At 44.7% G+C, this 9,740-nt stretch overlaps 1 non-coding gene across 1 annotated transcript; it reads right to left on the bottom strand.

Annotated features, from left to right (window-relative positions):
- Positions 1 to 2,393: 2,393 nt before the first annotated feature.
- TRNAW-CCA lies at positions 2,394 to 2,465 on the bottom strand. Its single transcript has one exon. It is a non-coding gene; the product is annotated as a tRNA-Trp (tRNA).
- Positions 2,466 to 9,740: the final 7,275 nt, after the last annotated feature.

Here is a 9,740-nt window from a genome sequence, read left to right as displayed (position 1 = left end):
ACTTGGGCTGTCCTTTTCCCAAGACAGCGCCTGGCATATTCAGTACTCTCCTCCACCACAACTCAAAGGCATTCTTATTTATTGTGCAGCTCTCAGAGGCCTAGCAAGTGACTGAAAACACCGCAGCCTGAACTTGTTGTTGTTATGTGCCATCGAGTCATTTGTGACTCATAGCGACCCTATGTACAAGAGCCCTAAACACTGTTCTACCCTGTGCCAACCTCGCCATCTCAAACACATTCATTCCCACCACCCCAATCACAGAATCGATCCATCTCATTAAGGGTCTTCCTCTCCTGCGCCGTCCCTCCACTCTCTCAAACATGCTGTCCCTCTCCAAGTACCAGTCCCTCCTTGCAACATGCCCAAAGTATGTCAGAGGAAGCTTCTGAATCCTTGACTCCAGGGAACATTCTGGCTTCACCCACTCCAGGACAAACCTGTTTGTTCTCCTAGCAGTCCATGGTATATTCAACACTCTACTCAGCACTAGACACACCTTAAGTTTTCAAACTGACTCCACTGCTCCTCGGTAATCTCCAGAGGTCCTTGACTACAGACTTTCCTAATGTAATACGTCTCCTGATCTCCTGACTGCTGGTACCAATGGTGTTGAGAGTAGATGCAAGCAAGATGAAATCATTGTCAGTTTTAACCTTTTCTCCATCATAATGTTTCTTACTAGTCCAGTGGTGAGAATTTTTATCTTCTCGATGTTGAGATGTAATCTATATTGAAGGCTGTAGTCTTTTTTTTTATCCTCCATATGTTAACGTATGAGATTAAAATTTGCTTTATTACCTATTAATCCCACAGAACTATCAAATACAGATAGAACGAAATTGCTTTTTCTTAATGATTTGATGATATTGAGTTGTTGAACTGTTAAGTATTTAGGTCTAATACTCTGTGTTATAGTTAACAAAACCAAAACCAACTCCTGTTGTTAGCTAGACAGTATTTACTCTAATAGTAATATCAGCAATTTGTGATTAATTTTATAACCATCTTATAAATGATTATACCTAATCATTTTATGAGAAACTGATAAATTTTATAGTAACTAATTTTATAGTTGCTTTGTTTGCCAAGGGTTTTCAAATGGTAGAATTCTCCCCAAACTGAATTGCTAGGAGTACTCTATTTCGTACCAAATGAACTGTTTCTAAAGTAAACAATCTGCCAGTACATAAAATCTACCCAGGGCTTTTGGTTCTATACCAACCCATGGCAACTTTTGTTTAAAGTTCCAAGGCTGTAAATTTTTGTGGGAAGAGCAGCTCCTGGATTCTGGTCACCACTCTTTTTTTTTAAAGGCTGTAGTCTTTGCTCTTCTGCAATAAAGTCCTCCCATCTTTCAATAAGCAAAGTTGTGTTATCTGCATAACGCAAGTTATGAATGAGTCTCCTTCTGATCCCGATGCCACATTCTTCTTCATAGAGTCCAGCTTCTCCAATGATTTGCTTCGCACACAGACTGACTAGGTGTGGAGAAAGGAGGTAACACTCGCAGACACCTTTCCTGATTTTCAATCATTCTCTGCTCCTCTGCTCTGTTCAAACCATAGCGCTCGCTGAGCTCTTTGCTGAATCTGTCGGCAGATTCATGAAGCAGTGGGGTGTCTGTCCCTGTGAAATGCATGGAGTCAAAAAAGAAAAGGACCTTACAGACAGCGCTCACTAATTTTCGACTCGAAATGCTGTTCCTACTCCCACGGACCCAGGGATAACTCAGCTGACCCAGAACTTTCCACAAGCTCTTAGCTCAGCTGAAAAAAGCCAGTATCACACAGCTCCTCCTTTTTGGGGGTAAATGTTCATAATTTGTGTGTTTCTTTTTTTTTATGGTGAGAAAAATTTATTACATTTAGAATTAGCCCGCTGGACTCAGTTTAGATGATCCCAATTTTGTTGGCAACATCCAAAGCATCATAATCAGGAGCAAGTGGAACATAGGCCTTCTTCTCTCCATCAGGCCTAATCAAAGTGTTGACCTTAGCCACATCAATGTCATAGAGCTTCTTTACAGCTTGTTTAATTTGGTGCTTATTGGCCTTGACATCCACAATGAACACAAGTGTGTTGTTATCTTCTATCTTCTTCATAGCTGACTCAGTGGTCAGGGGAAATTTGATGATGGCATAGTGGTCAAGCTTGTTTCTCCTGGGAGCGCTCTTCCGGGGGTATTTGGGCTGCCATCGGAGTCTCAGCGTCTTAGGCCGCCGGAACGTGGGTGACATGCGGATCTTCTTTTTTTTTTTGGCTGTGGACGCCCTTCAGGACTGCCTTCTTGGCCTTCAATGCCTTTGCTTTGGCTTCAGTTTTGGGAGGGGCAGGGGCTTCCTTCTTCGCTTTCGGCGCCATCTTCGTAGAAAGGCAATGGTATTTCCCCCTGACCTCGACGTGATTTGAACACACAACCTTCTGATCTGGAGTCAGACGCGCTACCGTTGCACCACGAGGTCACTGTGTGTTTCTTAATATATCTAGGTACTAAGAGATAGCTGTAAGTTTCTATGTTCATTTCTAACCACCAAAGACAAAACGTTCAGATATACAGACACTGATCATATAAAGCAATAATTATGAAAACTTTTTAAAAAGAGGTATTTTACCTCTATCACTGGTACAGAACCCCATGTGGAAGTCAGGGACTACCTGTACACCTCCTTCAGGTGTATTTGGCCCAAGGACACTGGGAGCAGGTCAGGGGTACCTTACAGGTAACCAACTGCCCAAAGAAAACAGATGGTGGTGGTTGTTGTTGTTGAGTGCCTTCAAATCAGCTCTGGAGTCACGGTGACCTGGCCCAGTCTTGTGCCATCCTCACAATCTCTGCCATGCCCGAGCCCACTGTCACTAACCAGTCAATGTGTCTGTCTTATTGAGGATCTTAATTCCCTTCTCTGACTCTCTAATCATCCAAGCTCTGGAGGTTCAGTGTTAAGGAGTTGTACTGCCAACCCAGAGGCAAGCGGTTCAAACCCAACAGCTGCCTTGAGGGGGAAAAGATGGGCAATCTCTTCCTGTGCAGTTTACAGCGTGTGAAAACCCACTGGAGGGTCAACTATGATTGGGTTCTGACTTGACAGCTCATAAACGCCAATCTTCCCAGCATGATGTCTTTTTCCAAGGACTGGCCCGTCCTGAGAGAACCCGCCTCACATCTGTGAGATGAAGTCTCACCATCTCTGCTTCTAGGGAGTACTCTGGCTGTACTTACTTTCAACACAGATCTGTCTGATCTTTTGAAAACAAGTTGTTGGTGGTGGTCACAGAGTTGATTACGCTTCGTCTTGACCCTGTGGATGACAGGTCTGAACCCTGTCCTACCTTGGACCGTCCTCATCATTTCTGATATACTTGAACCCACGGCTGCAGCCTCGGTGTCAAGCCATCTCGTTGAAGGTCTTCTTCTCTTTCACTGACACTCTACCTTTCCAAGGAATAGCCCCTCCTAACAACATGCCCAAAATATGTTCACTGAAGCTCCACCATCCTTGCCTCTAAGGAGCACTCAGAACTTTCTCCAAGGCAATCTTTGTGTTCGATCCGTGGGATAGTCAGAACTCTTCTCCAACACCACAGTTCAAACCCATCAGTTCTTCATCATCCTTATTCATTGTCCAGCTCTCAGAGGTATGGAAAGTGATCGAAAACGCCATGGCCTCAATCAGGCCCATCTTAGTCTTTAAACTGACAGCATCGCTCCTCGGAATTTTGGAGAGGTCTGTGACAGCAGACTTTATTAATGTAATACATCTTTTGATTTCTCTACTGCTGGGACCAAGGTGTTTGTTGATAGTGGATTTAACTGAGATGAAATAATTGACAATTTCAATCTTTTCTCCATTTATCCTGATGTTGCCTGTCAGTCCAGTGGTGAAGATTTTTGTCTTCTTGATGTTGAGATGTAATCCATATAAAGAAGTCTTTGATCTTCTGTAGCAAGTGTTTCAAGTCCTCCTCACTTTTAGCAAGCAAGGTTGTGTCACCTGCGTAATGCACACTAGAAAGTTACTCCTCCCCTCAAAGTACATAAATAATGCTACACACAGTGGCATAATTCCAATAGCTGAGAGATACAAACTGCAAATGCTCACCGAGAGCTAAATGGTTAAATACAACAGAGAGTCTATTTTCTAAGAAAAGCAGGCAAATCCTCCTGACCCCACTTGGCCCCATGTTATGGCTTGGGCTGAGGGACGAGACCACCAGGTCTGGGGTGCGGGGGGGAAGTGTGTCTCCTGAGTGTGCAGTTGACGCCCGTTTGAACCTACCCACGGATGGCTGGGGAGGAGTTGGCCAGAACCCAACCAGATAAAGACAAGATGCTCCACGCTGTGAGCTAGGGTTGGTGCTGCAATCTGATGGCTGGCTCTGGATTGGACGATGCTTATGGATGCAGCTCCTCAAAGTCTCCAAGTTGAAACAACTATGAGATATCATTTCACCCCAGTCAAAATAGCAAAATTTAACAGAACATCAAGCAACAAATGCTGGCGAGGTTGTGGAGAAACTGGAACCCTGATTCACTGTTGGTGGGAGTGTAAAATGGTGCAACCCCTGTGGAAAGCAGTATGGCGCTTTCTCAAAAAGTTGCAAATAGAGATACCATTTGACCCAGCAATTCCACTACTGGGAATATACCCTGAAGAGACCATAGCTGACATCCAAGCAGATATATGCACACCCATGTTTATTGCAGCTTTGTTCACAATAGCAAGGAGTTGGAAACAACCTAAGTGCCCATCAACAAACGAATGGCTAGAGAAGCTGTGGTATATTCGCACAGTGGAATACTATGCTGCATTAAAAAACAAGGAACTCATGCAATATTATTCAAAATGGTTGACTCTGGAGAACATTATGCTGAGTGAAATATCCCAGTCACAAAAGGACAAATATTACATGATGCCACTGTTGTAGAATGGGACTGTCCTTGGGGTTGGGGAGAGACTGAGTAAGATGGGTTCAATAATGTGTACTGCACTGAAACAGAGGAGGGAGAAAACTGTTTAAAAGAGATATATAACTGGGTATTTCTGTCATCACAGGAGACTAGAGCGAGGGCTGCATGGTGGAGGGGACCTGGGGGAGGGTTTGTAAAACAATGAAAGAATCTTTTCTTTTAAAAAAAAAACAAAAAACAAAACAAAGTCTCCAAGTTGAACAGAGGATCTGTCAACCAAAAGGGCCATTTGTTTCCTCAGAGCACTGGTTTGACAGAGACGGGCAAACAGGCAGTTGGCTGTGTGGAAGGGGGTGATTAGGACACAAGGTATGAAGTGGCTGGCTTACGTGCTTTCACGAAAGTAGTTGTTGGTGAGATGATTGTAAGAGAGAAAATAAAACAAACCCACAAGAGAAATGAATTAAATATAATGTAAATGAAGGACTGTGTGGAGCACAATTCTTATATCTTTTAAGGGAGCTCTGGTAGCCTAGTGGCAAGAAGCTGTACTGCAGTCCCAGAGGCTCGTGGTTCAAATCCACCAGATGCTTTGCTAGAGGAGGTGCAATCTCCTCCTGTACCAACTGGCTCAGATCTGATGGTACGAACACACACACAAAATAATAAAAAATTTTTAAAGTATTATCTTTTCAAAGATACACAATTATATCTTATCTACAATGTAGATAAATTGTACAGGTAAAGAATGTAAATAAATTTATGTTTAACACACAATGCCACCCATACATTTGATGAAATTGTCTACTTTTTTTAAAAAGAGGAGGAAACCACTGCAAAACAAACTAGAAATATTTGTAAGGAAAAAAATTTACTAGAAGCAAAGCAAATGGGGGGGGAATATGACATGAAGCAGGGAAGCTGGATTGAGAAAAATAGAAACACTAAAAAAATAAAAATCGAAAGTGCAAGGGAATGAGTCACTGGAGGGTCAAGGGTGAGTGGATAGCGTGTTGTCCACGCCAGCAAGCTGAAAGTGCAAGTGGACGCGGTCAGGAAGCACCGGGGCCAGCAGGAGAAACCAGGGGCCATGGCCCTCGGCAGCACAGCCGTGCAGGACTTTTCCTAACCTGCTGACCTCACAGGAGATAAAATGGCCATTACTGTTCTTGCCAGAAAGATATGGAACTGCGTGGGTTATGGGTCAGATCCAGATAGGCAACTCCGAAAACAAAACTTCCTGAGCTTGCTCAGGTCAGTGACCATGCTATTTCGTGCGGTGTCCTAGAGGACAAACAACTGGTGATAAGCTGGAGGGACCTTTGCTGCTCCCCAGAGCAATGACTACAGGACTGGGCGGGACAGCCGCCAGGATGGTGGCCAGCTGCTGCCAACGCCGATTCAGGGCGCCCCCGTGTGTCAGAGGAGGACCACGCTCCAGGGCGTTCTCAGTGGCTGGCCTTCGGTTACAAGATCACCAGGCCTTTCTGCTGCGACACTTCTGGGTTGATTTGAACCGCCAGCCTTTCAGCTGGCAACTGAATGTGTTAGCCATTTGCACCTGTCTGTGAGGAGCTGTGCCTCTCTGTTCAGTGCTAGCTTTGCCTGTGTTCCCGATGCGGGGGCTCACCTTTCACAGATATTCAAACGCAGATGGGGAGAAGCAGGAGTGACACCCAGTAAGCACTGAATTCACACATGGAGGCGCAAGAGGGCTCCCTGCTAGGGCCACTCCCTCCTCCGATGCTGGTCAAATCAGGGATGTGAACTCCAAGCTGGGGTCACCCTCACAATAAACACAACAGCTTAACAACAAAAGCTTCCAAGTGTCCATGGCTGACTGACCTCATGCTGGAGACAGAAGCAGACTGGAGTCCAGCCCCCATGATCTCAGCTGCTGGGCATTCCCCTGGGCCTGACTGGGGTTGGGTGGCGTCTGTTCTCAAAACCAGCATCCCACACACATGCCACAGACCAGTGAGTGGCTTGCTCAGCTGACGTTTAAACTGACTTCTCATATTCTCCAAATTACCCTGACCACGTGTCACCATCAAGGTGGCCACTCATGGTTCAAGTATAAGTTTTGCATTAGCACGATCAAGTGTTCTGGATTCCCATTCTTCTCAGAGTCAGCCACAGTTTGTTATGGTCCACACAGTCAAATGCCTTTGCATAATCAATGAAGCACAGATAGACATCATGATAGAAGGAAGTATCTGGTGCTGTGCCAGCTCTTCAGTGGGTTGTAGCTTGGCCACTGTGGTCGGTAGGTTATCATTGGCTCATTTGATCACCAGGCCTTTCTTCCTACTCTTTCTTAGCCCAGAAGCTTCACGGAAACCTGGTCAGTGTCAGGAGCACACAAGTCTCCATTGACAGACCAGACAGGTGGTGGCTGTGTGTGCAGTGCTCTGACCGAGAATCGAACCAGGTCTCCCGAATGGCAGGTAGAATAACGTACAGAACACACCTGATGCGTCTGACCTCCACCCTCTTCAGACGTGCCTGCTCACCAAACCCTCCTGATTTCACCTCTTCAACGTGGGGAAATCCCTACTCAGTCTTGAAATGATTCCATGATGTTCTGAAAATAGGGACTGCCAAAAATCATCACATTCAAGAAATGTCAAGGAAGACGTTCTCACCAGGTGAGCTTAACTCCTGTTTTGTTTTACGATGACTTCAAGGGAGGTTTTTAATGTGAGGTTTAAAGATTGCCTGCTGGTAAGAGTTTCAGGCAGTCCTCCGCATTCTGTGGCTCCAGGAAGTCCAGAGTCAGAATCTGAAGTTCTGTTGTACATTCTGCCCCACCTCCCCCATTTGGTCAGGATTCTTGTGCAGACAAATACTCAGTAACGGCAGCCAGGCACCATTCAGTTCTAGATTTGTAACAAAGGAGGTCATTGTTTCAGAAGTAACTAAGTCTCATTTGCTTATCCTCCTCTCCTCCTCACTACTGCTGGGCCTTGGACAGCTGCTTGCAAGTTTTCAAGACCCAAGGGACAATGGAAGGAATTAGGAGCTGGAGCAGAGAATTAAACATAAGGACAATGAATGGGGATGTCCCACGAAACAATGACCTGATGCCTCCGAGCTGACGAGCTGACGAGGCACGAGGCACGCCCACCCCATGAGGTGGTCAACTGTACATATGTAGTTTTTTTCAGCAGATCTTTTGTTGTTTTAAACACATGCACTCTTTTGGGGGGAGGGGAGAAGAGAGTTCTTTGTTATACTAATAAGCCCACATATGAGTCATTGAGTCAATGGCAATTCATAGTGATTCTATTCGCAATAGCTCTGAATGTTGCTCTGTCCTGAGCCAGTCTCACTGTCTCTGATACACCTACTCCCATTACCCCCCGTTACTGTGTCAATCCATTACATCTGGGGTCTTCCTCTCCTGCGCTGTCCCTCCACCCTTCCAAACATGATGTCCTTCTCCAAGGACTGGTTCCTCCTGGCCAGGTGCCCAAAGTATATGAGATGGAGCTTAGATATATTTGCCTCCCAGGGGTAACCTGGTTCCACCCTCTCCAGGACAGACCTGTGTGTTCTCCTGACAGTCTATGGTATGTTCAATACTCTTCTCCAGCAACACAGCTCAAAGGTGTTGATTCTTCTGTCATCCTTATTCATTGTCCAGTTCTCAAATGCATAGCAAGCAGTTGAGAAGACCGTGGCCTGGATCAGGAGCTGACACTGTTGCACTCTAAAGAGGTCCTGGCAACAGATTTTCCCAAAGTAACTTGCCTTTTGATTTCCTGACTGCTGGTGTCAAGAGTGCTGAATGTGTATCCAAGAAAGAGAAAATTGTTAACAATCTTAATCTTTTCTTTATATATCAAGATGCTGCCAGTTGGCCAATTGGTGAGGAACTTTGTTTTCTTGATATTGAGACGCAATCCACATAGAAGATTACAGTCCTTGACCTTATGCAGCAAAAGCTTCAGGTCATCCTCCGTTTTGGTGAGCAAAGTTGTGTCATCTGCATGACACAGGATGTTGATGAGTCTTCTTCCAATCCTGATGCCATATTCTTCTTCATTAAATTCTAGCCTACTGAATGATCTGTTCACAACAGATTAAAAAGGTATGGAGACAGGTCATATCGCTAACACACTCCTTTCTTGATTTTGAACCGTGTAGTGTTCTCTTGCTCTGTTCAGAAAAACAGCTTCCTGGTCTAGGTAAAGGGTTTGCATAAGCACAATCAAGTGTTCTGGGATTGCCATTCTTCTCAATGTCAGCCACTACTCAATTTGTTGTGATCCACACAGTCAAATGCCTTTGCATGGTCAATGAAACACAAATAGACATCAGTAGAGTGCGTTTTAAACCCTTTTCAATTGTGCTTTAGACATATCTTTTCATTCTCTTGGCCTTCCATGGATGTTCAGTGTTCTTCTCCAAGATGACAGCACAAAGGTGTCAATTCTTTTTCTGTCGTTCTTATTCACTGTCCAGGTCTCTGATGCATAGCTAGTGATTGGAAAGACTATGGCCTGAATCAGATGCACCTTAGTCCTCAAACTGATATCAGTACTCCTCAATAATGTAGAAAGGTCTCTAACAGCATATTTTTCCAGCACAATGTGTCTCTGCATTTCCTGACTACTCATACCAAGGGTGTTAATTATGGATTCAACAAGATGAAGCTGTTGACAGTTTCAATCTCCTCTCCATTAAGACACTACCTATTGGTCCAGTGGTAAGAATCTGTTTTCTTGATATTGAGACTCAATCCATACAGCCAGAGTGCTCTTTGGAGACAAGAATGGTGAGGCTTCACCTCACACACTTTGGACATGTTGCTGTTGTTGTTGTT

This window comes from Elephantulus edwardii, unplaced genomic scaffold (assembly GCF_000299155.1).
Source record: "Elephantulus edwardii isolate Elephantulus edwardi_28Jun2011 unplaced genomic scaffold, EleEdw1.0 scaffold00185, whole genome shotgun sequence".
In the NCBI taxonomy this organism is placed as follows: Eukaryota; Metazoa; Chordata; class Mammalia; order Macroscelidea; family Macroscelididae; genus Elephantulus; species Elephantulus edwardii.
The sequence above is the reverse complement of the archived record's forward strand: the minus strand, read 5'-3'. Positions and strand labels throughout refer to the sequence as shown.